Source organism: Drosophila willistoni (genome assembly GCF_018902025.1).
Source record: "Drosophila willistoni isolate 14030-0811.24 chromosome 2L unlocalized genomic scaffold, UCI_dwil_1.1 Seg168, whole genome shotgun sequence".
Classification (NCBI taxonomy): domain Eukaryota; kingdom Metazoa; phylum Arthropoda; class Insecta; order Diptera; family Drosophilidae; genus Drosophila; species Drosophila willistoni.
In genome coordinates, this window is record NW_025814047.1 from 14086306 (window position 1) to 14102050 (window position 15745).

The 15745-nt window shown below is 40.7% G+C and overlaps 1 pseudogene; it reads right to left on the bottom strand.

The window, feature by feature from the left end:
• Positions 1 to 774: 774 nt before the first annotated feature.
• Positions 775 to 12628, bottom strand: LOC124459884 (annotated as a pseudogene).
• Between the last annotated feature and the right edge of the window lie 3117 nt (positions 12629 to 15745).

Genomic DNA, 15745 nt, shown 5'->3' on the forward strand with positions numbered 1-15745 from the left:
CCGCTGAGGATGGCCAAGTCCGCCAGGCGAAGGTACAGACACAATTAAGTGTCCTCTCCAGACCAGCAGTAAAGTTAGCAGTCCTCGATGTCGGAAAAGATGAAGCAAGCTCCAGTGGCTCGCTTGCTGGGAGGGGAATGTTGCCGAAATTCGGGCCTGCGAATAAACTTTGTACCACTGTACTACAAAACGGCACTTTGTCTGAACAAACAGAATGACGCTCTTTAAAAACTCTAAAATTCTCTCTCTCATCTTACTCTTGCGGTACTTTATTATACATAAGTAGACACATAAGCGCGAAAAATACGCAGCTGCATTGATCTAAGTACATACATAAGAACCGCGTGTTCAGTTGTTTTTTCGTAGCCAAGAGGCCAAGACTAGAGTAAGTGAAATGGGATTGTAAAATTATTAGTTATAAGAAATTTGTAAAATAACCTGAAATTACTTACAGAATTAAAAAGCTTTCCGCTTACCTAACCAGAGGAATTAATGGACTAAATTTATTTCAAAGGCACTGGCGGAGCTAGATTAACTAGTCGAACGAGCAACACTGCCCATAAAAGGGACATATCACCGGTCTAACGACCCAAAACCTAGGATCAAGCTCAAAAAATTTGTTTTCAATTCGAAAGAATCGATTTTATGCCAGGGACAGCTCAGTCGTCGAATTGGTAACCCATTTAATATGTATGAAGAAACATTCAGAGAAGCGTCACAAAGAAAAAACCGTCCAATAAAGCTTAGCATTGGGAAGTTATCCATAAAAAATGGCTACAGATCCCAGTTCAGCATTGCTGGAGTCGGTGCGGCGCAGGTGCCAACCGGCTATTGCCAATAATTGGTTCAGGACTAACAATAAGTATTAAGTCCTAAGAACCAAAGGTGACTTGAATTTAAAGTTTCAAATAATTTGGAATCGACAGATTTTAATTGTTAGTTGAACAGCTCAAAATGCCCTTCCTTCAGTATCTTGCTCGTTTCTGAAAATTGGGGACTCTTTGTTCAGTCCAAAATAGTACTAATGTTATATAAAAATATAGATTATGAATTTATAAAAGATTGGTGCATTTATGGTCTTTTTAGTATGATTTATCAACTTTAAAGTCAAAGCTTAGGGGCACTGCTATTTTCGTGAACACAGCTGTAATTCGCATTTGCCCTTAGGTCGGAGTGGGTAGACGTTGTAAGCACTAACTTTACTTAGGTTCATTCGTAACAGGCCCTGGGCTGGTGTCATAAGGGCCAATATATGTCGTATCTAACGGTGTACGACTACGTCTATATATCTTTAAAATTAAAATCACCTAAAACTATAAGCAAGTCTTGCCTGGAAACTAAACAGGAGACAAACTGAATTGCTTTAATGATTAATGAAAGATTTAAAAAGTCCACAATGTCTGCCAATGGTGGAATATATGAACAAGTAGTAAAAGCATTAAAAGATTTGAAATTTACTTTAACGCCGACATACTTAATCGCCTTAATATTAGAAAGAATAATCAATTCACATGATAAAACAGAGTGATTCCATCACGTCTGACTAGAGAAAATTGTGTCAAAAAACAGATGCATTTGCAATATCAGATTTTAGCCACGTCTCCATAAAAGCTAGAATGTTATGATAAAAACCAGAGAACCGAGGCTAACGTTGACCGCGTCAAAGTTTGTATACCCTTGCAACTTTTTTTTGGAAACTCTTTCCTTACCTATGGCCATCAAAGTGGAAAAAGTTTTATCTAAAAAGGCACAGTCATTAACAGATATATTAAACTAACAAGTGTTAATTTAAAAGCAATCACGTCAAAAATAACGAAGTTATTGACGAAAGTCACTGTTTTCGACCGATCGCTCCCATGGGAGCCATATGATATAGTCACCCGATATTGATCAAATTTGGCATAGTCATTTAGAAAAACGCCAAAGTCACGAACAGTGGCTGTTCTCAATAACTTCATTATTTTCTGAGCTATTGTCATAATTTAATATTGGTGAGTTTATTTTACATATAAATGACTATGTCAAATTTGATCAAGGTGACTATATCATATGGCTCCCATGGGAGCGATCGGTCGAAAACAGTGACTTTCGTCAATAACTTCGTTATTTTTGACGTGATTGCTCTCAAATTAAGCATTTGCATTTAAGCATTTAATATATCTGTTAATGACTGTGCCAAATTTGATTAAGATCGTTTGACTATATTATATAGCTTTCATAGGAACGATCGGTGAAAAACAGTGGCTTTGATCAATAACTTCGTTATTTACTATGCTAAGATTGTAGGCCATTCTTTCGCAAACATTTGATCAAACGTTTTTCCACTTTGACGGCTATGGGTAAGGAAAGAGTTCCCAAAACAGTTGCAAGGGTATACCCTCTAGTTTTTTTCTTAACTTAACTTTTCCAATACATTTTGATTTGAAAAAAAAGTATAAAAAGTTTTACCAACTTCACCTTTAAGTCATTGATTTAAATGCACCCCTCCCCCTCCCACCGTGCTAAACGCAGGCTACGCCCTTGACTAATATTGTTGTGAGATAAATAATATGCAGTTATCATACCGACTGTATAACCATTTTTCAAAAACTAAACAAATACAGTTAGTTAAATTTTGTTAACATATCTAAGAAAAATTCAATTTGATTAAATGGTTATATTATAAATCGTAAATTATATAGGTCTGGTGTTTCTTCTGCTGCCATTGAGCATAGTAAATTCTCATATTATGATCCAGATTCGAATGGAAAATTTTCAATATGAGCAAAATGCGAGAAAGAAAACATAAAAAAAACAAAGGTCCAGATTACATTTTTTTTACATTTTGTCCCGAAGCTCGGGAACCGACGGATTTAGAGGCTAGATGTCTTCCCAACATAGCTCTTTAAATTCTAAAAAACTATGAAGGAAAGAAAGTTTGTAAAAAAATTAATATTTTAGAAGTTAGAAGCAACTGAAAAAAACATCCTTTTCGAAAAAAAGGCAACTTTGATGAAAAACTTCCGCAAAAAATTTTGTATGAAACCATCGTGACAACTTAAAAAACTAATGATGCAGTTCGATTCGCAGGACCCGAAATAGGGTGAAACCATAAAATTTTGCCATGTCTTTTTTTTCGACTATCACAGTGTAATTGTCATAATTTTGTGCGCATATATTTTTTACAAAGCATATCTCCTACAAAATAAATGTGTAACAAAGAGGGCCTTAAGCCAAGCTAATAATCTAGATAAGATCTAATACAATATGCACACGGACAATTGTCATAACAATATATTTAAAACAAAATGTTATTAAGTATTGGACTTAGTTATTCTAAAATGACCACACTTAACAAATATTTTGAGAAAATTTATGATAGGCACGCGAGCATGGTCAATTACTTAATTGAGGTTTTTAAGAGTGATCAAAGTCACTCACAAACTAGCAAAGGTCACTCACAAACTAGCACTTTTACAGTCAAAGGAGTCACCAGAGGGCAAATGAGTTTCATCCTTACATCACCATATGTATGCTGTTATATGAATGCATTTCTATTTGATGGATGAAATACAACAAAAATCAGAATAAAAAAAAGTTTACAATACAGATATAATACATGAAAGATTTTAATTCAATTCAAATTTGTCCCCTCAACTAGCTAGTCCATAAATGTAGCATACAGCAGATTAATTACTAGAGAAAAAACGTGCCTGAGGGGATTCACGAACTTGGGTCAAACATTCCTATATAGAAGACTAGGATGAAAATGGAGAAATAATTAAAACGAACTGGTCAAAAATATCAAAATTATTGATCAAGTTACTTTCAAATTTAATAGGTATCAGCTAGATATATTTATACCGACAATTCTGAATACACCTTTAGCAATAGATTCTAAGGAAGAACAGGAATAAGTAGATAAGCTAGACTTAGACTTAGTGGAAGACGAAGATTCTGGAGATCAAGATTCTAAATCAAATATAATAAAAAAAAGATCTAAACGATCTATCAATTTCTGTGCTAATAACATTATCGGAACAAGATAATGAAACAGAATGGGAAGAAGAATTATACTCAAACACAAGTATAATTGACATAAAAGAAATCATAATGACAGACACATATGCCCAAATGGCATACATAAAAGACATTTCAAATGCCATTCCAGAATTTAATGGACATCGACATATGTAGGTATACCATACACCAGTAAAACAAATATTTCAAATTTATTATAACAAATGCATTTACATATTTTTAAAAAATTCTGGTTGGATGCATATCTTAGTATCTCGCTTACTCAAGCATACGAGCACCCTAGCGCCCCACCAGCCAACGGCCAACTCCGGATGCCGGATATTAGCATAAAATTTAAGTGTGCCAAATTTTCTTGCAAAAGGTAAAAAATTACGGGAGATAATCGAGTTTTTTCAAATTACGGGGGCGGAAAGGGTCGTGCAAAAATTTAAACCAACCTTGGTGGCTGTAGCTCTTAGATCTAGGGATCTAGGTGTTCATACGGACGGACGGACATGGCTAGATCGTCTAGGCTACTGATGCTGATCAAGAATATATATACCACATACTTTACTCGGAAAAGCTTCCTTCTACATGTTGCATATATTTTGGCGGACTAAATATACCATTTCACCCATGGGTGTAAGGTATAAAAATTACATTTTCGAACACTTAAAAGAACTTTAAAGTCAGTAAATTTAAGTCGCATTCGAAGAGATTGCTGTTGAGGTCATAAAATCAAAAATGATTGGATCAACACAATTCAAAGTCCAAGATGGGATGACAATCGAGAACAAAAAATTGCAGGATACTATAGTTGGTGAAACATCCGATGTAGTAACAAATTGTCAAAAATTATACAGAGAGGAAAAACGGCCGAAAAGTTCACTACAGAAATCGACAATTTACGAAAACTCTTGGAGGCATCGTGTATTAACTAAGGGCTCTCGGCAGAAGATGCTGATAAATTCAGTACTAAAAGAGACATCAACACAATGGTTAAAAATTGTGAGAAAATTGTAAAGAGAAAATAACAATAGAGAAAATAATCACCAAAATGGAAGATATAACTCTAATAAAATACTTCGGGAAACTCCCAGCAGCCTTCAAATACTCGCCAACAAGAAGGCATGAAGCTTTGGAAAAATTCAAATTAAAATTAAAAACTTAATTAGTTGCCCTTACCCACTTTTCAACGGGATTCCCCAAGGATGAACAACTTCGGTCATTCTTTTCCTTATTGCTTACAATAAACTAGCAAAAAAATTAAATTCGATGCCTATGCCGATTTCTTCCTAATTATCTCCGTCAATAAACAAAAAAACCAAACTTTCAACCTGGACACCCTTTTCTTTAACATTCAGTGTTGGTTTGTTAAAAGTGTAGAACTACAACGTTTGGTTGCTTAGATGAGAGTGAGCTCAATTTTATTATACATGAGCTTAACTAGGGTTGCCACATGTACAGGGCAGACAGATACAACACAGAATTGCCATATCAACATTCATGAATGGTGTTCATACTCAGGAGAAGTATTATCACTAGAAAATGTCAACATATTCATATTTTCCACAAACAAAACTGCGTTTGCATATGCAACCACATCCAAATACCCCTAGTCTTTGACCTTAAAATCTTAGGATTAACAATAAACAACAAATACATATGGGACTCACACAAAAAGCACACCCTACCAACACTAAACAACAAACTCAATAACATTAAACATTAAACGGCTAGCAAGTCCCAAATTCAATTGCAACACATACACATACTGATCAACATTGTAGTGAACGCGTAGTGAATGGTGTATCGTGGATTGACACTAAAGCAGTTCGGGGCACGAGAAAACTGTAGTCTGGCGTAACCCTATTATCCGGCTCCTTAGAAGAATAGTTCGAAGGATGTGGTGGGGTTCTTGTCTAGTCATATCATACTTCACAATTAAACAAAAATAAAGTGCACTATCGAACATGCTAAAGAAAATTGATCAAAATAAGTATGAGGGTTATCGCTTTCTGTAATCTAATCTTTCTGTAATCTAATCTCCATTACGAGATTGAATGCGGTCTAAAAACCCATATTATAATTAATTGTACTTATTAATTCATTTATAACTCTTACTCAGTCCTTTCTTGCTCTGATCGATGGGCCGAATGTTTTGAACTGTGAGGTTAATCGGTTATCATATGTTGACATTCCTAAGTAAAAAAAACTTTTTTAGTATGGATATTGATACGATCTTGCCGATTTACATAAAAATTAATTCATTTAAAAAAAAAGAAAATAAGAAAATTAAATTGAACTTAAATAAATATTTATACATATGTATAGTTCGGCCAAAAATAAAATGTCCTTAAGTCTTCAGCTAGACGATTATTTATAAGCGCGGTTTGCACACGGCACTAACTATGTTGAGAAAGTTTTAACGGCGTAATCGTATGATTACGATGTTTGCACATGCGTTTTTATGCTGCAGTGGGTGAAAGAGGGTGGCAAAAATAATCCGTTTTGCGCTAATCGCCTATGTGACAATGATCGAGCTTCGTTGCTAGTTCTGTTCTCGCTTAGCAAAGTTTCGAACCTTACATATTTTTGATCGCTATAAATTCGAACTGCACACTACAACATAACAAAATCTATCTTGATATCCAACAGGCATTTTGTTTCCTCTAAAAAAAATAACAACAAAATTTGGGGCCGATCGGATAATGTTTAATGGGCGCGGAACTCAACTAATGTTTTTAGTGTGACGCTCCTATACATATGTAGGACCATACAAATATCCTAAAAGTGAGCGAGATGGCATGGTAGTAAAGTGAGCGAGATGGCATATTAGTACATTGTAAACACTGTTGGTGTTATCTTACAAAAAAAAAAGGAAGAATAGAAACAAATGTTTCTTATTTATGGTTTAACCTCATAATTTTATTATTATGACTGATGACTTTTTTTTACAATGGAGTATTTTAAACGAATCGCAGTGCTAGTTAGCAACAATGATACATTAAAGTTCCTTGGTGCACCAAAAGTGGAATCTGCAATTCGCAAAATTATTGCTGAGACAGTTTTTGACAGGCTAGTTAAATGGATTATAGTCGGTCAAGTCAATGGCTTGTCTATGACACCACGGCTGCAAATACAGGCAGTTCCTCAGGAGCAGCAGCAATTGGAAAAAAAAGTCTGGATGCAGTCTTATAATCCTAGCGTGCCGCCACCATATGTGAAAAAGGAAGAAAATGGTTTGCGTGATGTCTGCATTTTCTTATTCAAATAAACGCTATTGAAGATGATTTCCATGATCCGAACCATATAAAAATATGCAAATACTGATGCGGGAACCTCGGCTATAATATTGAGAAAAATAAGCAATCATTCATGGTACCTTGCCGAAGATATAATAGGTGTGGCGTTCTTTGATTTAAATATCTCCTCCGATGAAAAAATGAGAATGGTTAGCAATCTTTAGTCAAAGGAACCAAATGTTAAACTAAAAACTATTATTATTCTTTAGCGGGATAATGCACCCAACCACACAATAAAACTCACAAAAGCTCATTTAAAAGTCTCTCAAATTTTTATTTCAGACTGGTCAACAAGCAGACTAGACCCAAATCCGATAAAAAATCTTTTAGGCATCTTGTATCAACGGCAAAGCAATTTGCAAATTTAAAGGGCTATTAAGAAGCCAGTTTCCAATAATCGGAAAAATGGGCATCCATATGCTTCAAAATACGATTAAGTGGCAGCTCGTATATTGGAATTGGTAAAATACAGAGGAGAGGTCTATTCAATCGTTTAAAGTTGTTTCAGTTGGTTTTTATTTTTCATTTTAAAAGTAGGACACGAATCAACAATTTGTCCCAGTTACTTATTTCGTTTAAAAATATTTTCTAATTTTGCCCTAAGCTTTTTTCCATTTTATTGGACTAAAATATATCTATAAATTTTTAGAAGTTTAAAGATAAGTAAATTTTTTTTTATATCTTAATCGGTTTAGTTGGTATATGTAGATAGCAATGTAGTGTCCCACTTACTTATTTCGCACACGTTATGTTGTATAGGTATCTGATTTCTTTCAAGTTTAGTACAGTCATTAAAAGGTATACAAATCTACATATATATTATTTATTTTACAAAAGCGTAGAAAACAACGAAGTTATTAAGAATGTGATTGCTCGTGACGTTGCCGTAGGTCAGAGAAATACAATCAGTGCAGAATACACAAGCCTTTATGCAACATTGCAACTCTGTAGCTTCAACGGTCTAGGAGGAGTTTGCAATGATCCAGACGTATGGACAGACGCACATGGCTATATGAACTCGGATGTCATGTTGATCAAGAATATATATATATATTTTGATGGTCGGAGCTGCTGCCTTTTATGCCTTGCCCATTTAAACAGCTGCACCTCGAATCGCACTTTGGCTCAGGGGCTAAATGGTTGAATGTTATGCCACCACTAAACTAAAGAATAATGGTCAATTTTGCAAATTTGCAAATTTATTCCAAATAGATATAATACATTAAAACATTTGCATTACAAATAAAACAATTTTTCCGTCAAGATATCCGCAACGTTCCTCTGAATACTTTGTCCAATCAAATAGTGAAATACAAAAACAATATTTTATTACTTTGTGTGATATCTAACATAAAATATTACAACAAACAGAAGTTTCAGATTTTATTTTATACGAAGAGTGGTTACGTAGTGGCTGCCTTGATCCTTTTGGTCTTTTCCTTCAGGACGACAATCGCTCGCTCGTCCCAATAAAGGTTTATGACCCGTCAAATAACTCTGCGACACTCAAATAAGCTAAGTTATATTTGATATTTTAGTTTTAAAATCATTTTTCGTGTTTCTTTTTCACTAATATCCAGGATACTTTTTTCAATTACTATTCCCATCCGCCTGGTCGTGCTCTTAATCTTAATTGTGGGACTATGTCAAAGAAACATGGAAGGAGGTTTTGATAGAGAGCTGCCAAGCTTTGATTAAGAGTATTCCCAACAGTATGAAAAGAGTCATAGTAAAACCAGAGGGCCGGGGCTAACTTCGACCGCGTCAAAGTTTGTATGCCCTTGCAACGTTTTTGGTAACTCTTTCCTTACCTATTTTATCTAAAAAGGCTAATGTTTGCGAAAGAACGGGTTACAATCTTACGATAGGAAATAACGAAGATATTGATCAAAGTCACTGTTTTCCACCGATCGTTCCTATGGGAGCTATATGATATAGTTACCCGATATTTACCAAATTCGGCATTAGCAGATATATTAAACTAACAAGTGTTTAATTTGAAAGCAATCGCGTTAAAAGTAACGAAGTTATCTACAAAAGTCACTCTTTTTGACCCATCATTCCTATGGGAGCTATATGATATGGTCACCCGATCTTAATCATATTCGGCACAGTCGTTTATAGGCGTAATAAACTCTCTAATATAAATTTCACGACAATAGCGTAGTAAATAACGAAGTTATTAAGAAAAGTCACTGTTCGTGACATTGCCGTTTGTGTGGGAGCTATATGATATAGTGGTCCGATCCGGCTGAATTTAAGATATACAAACTGTGCACTACATGTAAAATTTCAGCTCTGTAGCTTTTACGGTCTAGGAGGAGTTAGCGCTGATCCAGACGGACGGACAGACGGTCAAACGGACAGACGGACGGACAGCTATTTGAACTCGTCTCGTCGTGCTGATCAAGAATATTGTAACGTGTCTTGCCTTTGTGGAACAAAATAACGCCACCCGTGGCCGAGCGGTTGGTTTACGGTTGGGCGTTCGATCGTCAGGCCTAAGATAACTCAGCAGAATCGCAAAGAAAACAGAGATAGTTTCTTTCGTTTATTCAATCTCTTTATTTTCCTTGTCTTGGCGGCAGCGAAAACTTTCAAGCCCTTCTTCTCTTTCTCCCTATCTTCTTCTCTTCGTTAAGTTGGCCGCGCTAGCTCAAAAAAAACTAGCCCTCCCGGTGGCGCCGTTATTAGTGTGCCCAGCCGTAGAGAATGGGACCTCTTCTTAAGGGGGACAGTTTGCGTTTGCCTACTACCCGAGTTGCCACACAGGCCGTCTACGTTACATTACCCCCTCCTTAGACTCGAGGCTCCTGCCCGAGTACCAAGTCGTTGCGTGGATCGGGACGGTAAACAGCCAAACGGTTCACATGCACGGTTCTGGTAACTCTGTTTCCAGGGGTCAAATTTCGTAGACGAGATCCGAAATCCGACGTACTATTGTAGCGAGCCCAATCCAATCGCATTGTAGCTTTGGGCAACGGCCTACTCTTCGGCTAGGTGAATAGAGCCATACTTTGTCGCCGGGGCAGAATTCCTGAGGGTGCGATCGTAGGTCGTAGCGCATTTTGTTAGTCTGGGCAGCCGTTAGCAGTTGGCGGCGAGCGTTCGCATTTACCACCCGCAGTTGATTTTGCAGCTTCGCCAAGAATTCCGGGACTTCCGTTGGGACAGGAGCTGGTGTTCCAAATAGTAAATCGTTGGGCAGCCTAAGTTCTCTTCCAAACGTTAGCCTTGCGGGCGAATAACCCGAGCTTTCATGAACCGCTGACCTGTAGGCCAATAACGCCATGGGCAGCAGCTCATCCCAATCATGCTGGCTAGTAGATACAAACTTTGCCAAGTAATCTAGCAACGTGCGATTGAAGCGTTCCACCATGCCGTCTGATTGTGGATGCAGCGGCGTGGTACGTGTCTTTTCAACAGTCATCAGCCGCATACAGGCCTGGAAGACGCCCGCTTCGAAGTTGCGTCCTTGATCAGAGTGTAAGACGAATGGAACGCCGAATCGACAGAAGACTTCTTGTACCAACGCTCGAGCTACGGTTTCGGCTGTCTGGTCCGGTATGGCCGCACATTCCGGCCACTTGGTAAAATAATCCATAACGACCGCGACGTAACGGTTCCCACGAGGCGTAGTGGGTAGAGGGCCTAGAATGTCAATCGCTAGACGATCGAACGGGGCTCCCATTAGGCTTGGTTGCAGGCGACCGACGGTTCTACGAGGTGGTCCTTTGCGTGCGTTGCAGATGGTGCAGCGTGCGTACCAGAGGGTTATATCGGCACTTTGGCCGATCCAGTAAAATCGTTTCTTCGCTTTGGCTAAAGTCTTCTTAGCACTGAAGCACCTCGAATGGCAGCATCTACCAGTGAGCGGGGCATAAGGGCTACCGGTATATTCTCCGAGTTTTTTATGGTAATCACTCCTATTTCATCAAAGGCTAATCGGTCGTAGAGATGCCACAAAGCTCTAATTTCTGGGCTCTCGGCCCACAATGTTGTTTTAGGCGGTCGTTCGGACTTGTTCATCCAATCGCGCACCTTACCGAGGGCCTGGTCCGCCTCTTGCTCCTTGCGCACAACGGGTAACAACACGACCACTCCATTTTTCCGTTCGACTCTTTCGCATGTGGGACAGTCGCTACAAGGTCGGCGAGAGAGGCTGTCCGCGTTACCATGTTGTGTACCACTTCGATGCTGAATCTGCATGTCGTACTGTTGCAGACGTTCTATCCAACGTGCCATCTGCCCTTCTGGTTCTTTGAAGTTGTACAGCCACTGTAAAGACGCATGGTCAGTCCGTACGAGAAACGGACGGCCATACAAATAATGATGAAAGTGTTTAGTGGCACGGACTACGGCGAGGAGCTCTCGTCGTGTTACACAATAGTTACGTTCTACTGGTTGGAAACATTTACTATAATATTCGATTACTCGTTCTTGTCCATCTTGTAGTTGATGGAGCGCCGCACCCGCCCCAGAATTCGAGGCGTCCGTATCTAGAATAAATTGACCGGCGTCATTGGGAAACGCCAAGACGGGGGCTGTCGTAAGACACTGCTTTAAGGTGTCAAAGGAGTGACTGCAGTGAGTGTCCCATTCAAAGCGTCGAAGTTTCTCAGTCAGCTGGTGGAGCGGTCGAGCGATAGTAGCGAAGTTGGGGATAAACTTGCGGTAGTATGAGCAAAGACCCAAAAACGATCGCACTTCCTTGGTACTTCGAGGTGTAGGCCAGCTCAGCACTTTATCAATCTTGCTGGGACACGCCTGTAATCCATCACGACTCACGATATGGACTAGGTAACTAACTTGTTTCTTAAAGAAGCTGCACTTTTTCGGACTAAGTTTAAGGCCAGCCTCTGCCAGTCGTTTAAACACGTCCTGCAGGTGTGTGAGGTGCTCCTCGGTCGTGCGAGAGTAAACAATCACGTCATCGAGATAGACTAGCGCGAACTTCCACATCACCCCAGACAGAAGATTGTCCATCAAACGTTCAAACGTAGCGGGGGCGTTGCAAAGCCCAAATGGCATCACATTGAACTCGAAAAGTCCAGCATCGCATGTGAAAGCTGTCTTTGGTCGGGAGGGTTCGTCCATCCGTACCTGCCAGTATCCGCTTTGTAAGTCCATCGTCGAAAACCACTGGGAGCCGTACAACGTGGATAGGATGTCGTCCATTTTGGGCAACGGGTATGAGTCCTTGACTGTTATCTCATTCAGGCGCCTATAGTACAAAATCGTGTCGCTCCATCTTTCTTCTTGACTAGCACTACCGGCGACGACCACGGACTGACGGAAGGGCGAATTATGCCTCTGTTCTCCATGTCAGCAACCAGTTGCTGCACCTCAGCTTTGCGCGCAAGAGGTATTCTTCGGGCCATCTGTTTAATAGGACGTGCCGGCCCGGTATCGATGTGATGAGAAGCTAAGTTGGTTTGACCAGTCTCGTCATCGTTTCGGGCAAAAATAAGCCGATAGCGATCCAAAAGTTCCTTTAGCATTAGTTGTTTTGTAGGCGGTAGGTCCACTTCCCCGAATCGGTCCCAATCGACAGAATCTGAGCTCGCATCTTCACATCTGTCTGGTAATACCACTTCTACGGTTTCTAAGTCGCCCAAAACTAGTGTGGGTGGCAGCGTTCTCTCGTGTGCGCTTAGATTCGATATCCTGGCAGAAAATTGGACGGCCACTGGTTGGACGACGCCGGTGCTCAGGACGATATCGTCCGGCAGCTCTGTGTAACAGTCTTCCTTCAGTAAGCTCGGTAACGCCGGCTTAGTCGTCGCACATTGCACTCTGACATGCGTGTCGGAGCGTGGCGCCAAACAGACGGGAGTCATCAAGTATATCGGATTTCGTGGCGCTTCGGAGGCGCGGAGCAAGGGCATGGTACCCCAGTGGAACATTAGGTGCATATTATCAAAGTCGATCACGACCTTGTGTTCTAGCCAAAAATCAGTACCCAGCTGTGTAGGCGTAGAATCCTTCACCAGGACAAATCGATGAATAAGGGGCTTGCGCAGCACTTGCAACTCTACCATCGTTTCTTCAGTGGAGGTGAGCGTTGACGACGCCATACCATACATGGTTACCTGGCAGGGTGAGGTTCGTATTGGCTGCTTCACATCTCGCCAATTCAACACCGAGACTGCCGCGCCGGTATCCACCACTATTGGCAATGGCCTCTGCTGAAAGAAAACAGTACAATGTAAGCTGCTCTTAGCATTTGGTACAGGTGAATACGTAGCTTGGATAGGATTCCCCGTCCCACGTCGGCCATTTAAGATAGCAGTATCTTTCCTGTTTATTTCAGGGGGGCATTTAGCGCATATATTTGTTGGGACGGCGGCCTAGGGTTCACGAAACAATCGCGCCAATACGGTTTCTTCGTTCAAGCCAGGGTTCTTGCTTCCAACCGCGGGCTCTGTCCATAGTGACTCGTGCAACGGCGTGGTTGGATGCCTGCTGCTCTGGTCCGTGGATGGCTCCAATGTGGTAGGAACGGAATGCTCAAATATGGCCGACCGCTCAACTCCATTAACGGTGGAAACGTTAGAATGGCGAACGTTCCTGGTACTGGTGGCTGTATTGTTGGGTGGGGGCGTTGTCTACTATTGCCAATGTTCGCCCCGCGACATTGGCATGCTGCTGTTTTCCGAAGAGTGACTTGTTGTTAGCGGTGCCTTTTTCGTGAGCTGGCTGCGACCTCGTCTTCGTCGGCGACGTTTTGGCGTATGGATGTCTCCACTCTCGACCACCTGACTGTGCAGAACCGGCTTACCGTGTGTGCGTCCAAACTGGGCTTGCACTCGCATCGCTACGTCCAATGCCTCTTGTAGCTGAATCGGTCGACTAGAAATTACTATTCCCTGTAGCGGAGTTTCGCGCATACCGTCAATAAATTGTTGCACCAGAATCTGGTCATACATATGTCCGGGCATTCCACTAAAAGCGCATTGGGCCAAGCGTTCCAATTCAAATGCGAAATCGGGCAATGATTCCCTGGGTCCTTGTATCCGATGACGCAACAGTTGATAGCTCGACCGGCAATCTAGCATGAATCGTTGACGCATGGCGGCACACAGTGCTGAGTAGGTAAGTGTAGGTTGTGTAGGCAAAGTGCCATAAAATGTTGAGGCGCGACCGCGCAGATTCAACACCACTGCCAAACATTTCTCATCCTCTGCCCACTGATAGTAATTCGCCACCTTGTCTACCAGTCGCTCAAATTCGCCCCAAGATCCAGTTCCATCAAACAACGGCAACAAACCAGGATTAAATTGCGGGACGGGGGGTGATCGCGCCCACGCCGCTCCGTAGGTGGTGGAAGCGGCCCGTGGCAGCGCGTCCTGCCTTGGTTGGGGTAACCCACCCCACGTGGTGTGTTCCGGCGGCGAAACGGGCCCTGGCACCGCTGTGGGCTGCGCGCTTATAAAGGACCGTTCTAAGGCTTCGCACATTCGGTCGATCTTTTTATTCACCGCCTCCACTGATTGTGCTATAGCAATAATAGAACTGCCGCTGTCCTCTTCTATTCTGCTGTTCCGAGCCTGCGTCGATTTCTTAGGCATTTTACACGTGGTGAGGTTCTTCGCAGTAACCGAACATAACCCCACACCTGACACCAATGTAACGTGTCTTGCCTTTGTGGAACAAAATAACGCCACCCGTGGCCGAGCTGTTGGTTTACGGTTGGGCGTTCGATCGTCAGGCCTAAGATAACTCAGCAGAATCGCAAAGAAAACAGAGATAGTTTCTTTCGTTTATTCAATCTCTTTATTTTCCTTGTCTTGGCGGCAGCGAAAACTTTCAAGCCCTTCTTCTCTTTCTCCCTATCTTCTTCTCTTCGTTAAGTTGGCCGCGATAGCTCAAAAAAAACTAGCCCTCCCGGTGGCGCCGTTATTAGTGTGCCCAGCCGTAGAGAATGGGACCGCTTCTTAAGGGGGACAGTTTGCGTTTGCCTACTACCCGAGTTGCCACCCAGGCCGTCTACGTTGCAATATATATACTTTATATGGTCGGAAATGCTTCCTTCTATGCGTTGCACACTTCTGACCAAAATTAATATACCCTTTTTGCTTGGGTACAATAATCATTTTGAAATAAAGTTTTCTTTATAACGCATATGTATACCATTTTGTATCCTGCAAAAAGAGTGCAATCTTATACAAAGTGCTTGTCTTAAGTAAAAAACTAATGTCATGTGTGTTTTTGTCGTGGCGAGCACATGCGGATACATGTTATGATACTGTGACTTTGAGTGGCTCTAAAACTGAGGAAAATGCAGTAATCGATTCAAAATTTTAATCGAAAATCCATTAATAATATATAGAACGAAAAACAAAAAATTTTATTTATTATCCCCTCCTTAGTTTGAATTATCCATAAAAAAATTTAAAAATGAGCAAGTACCCACTTTTGCTCGTATAACAAAACTTATA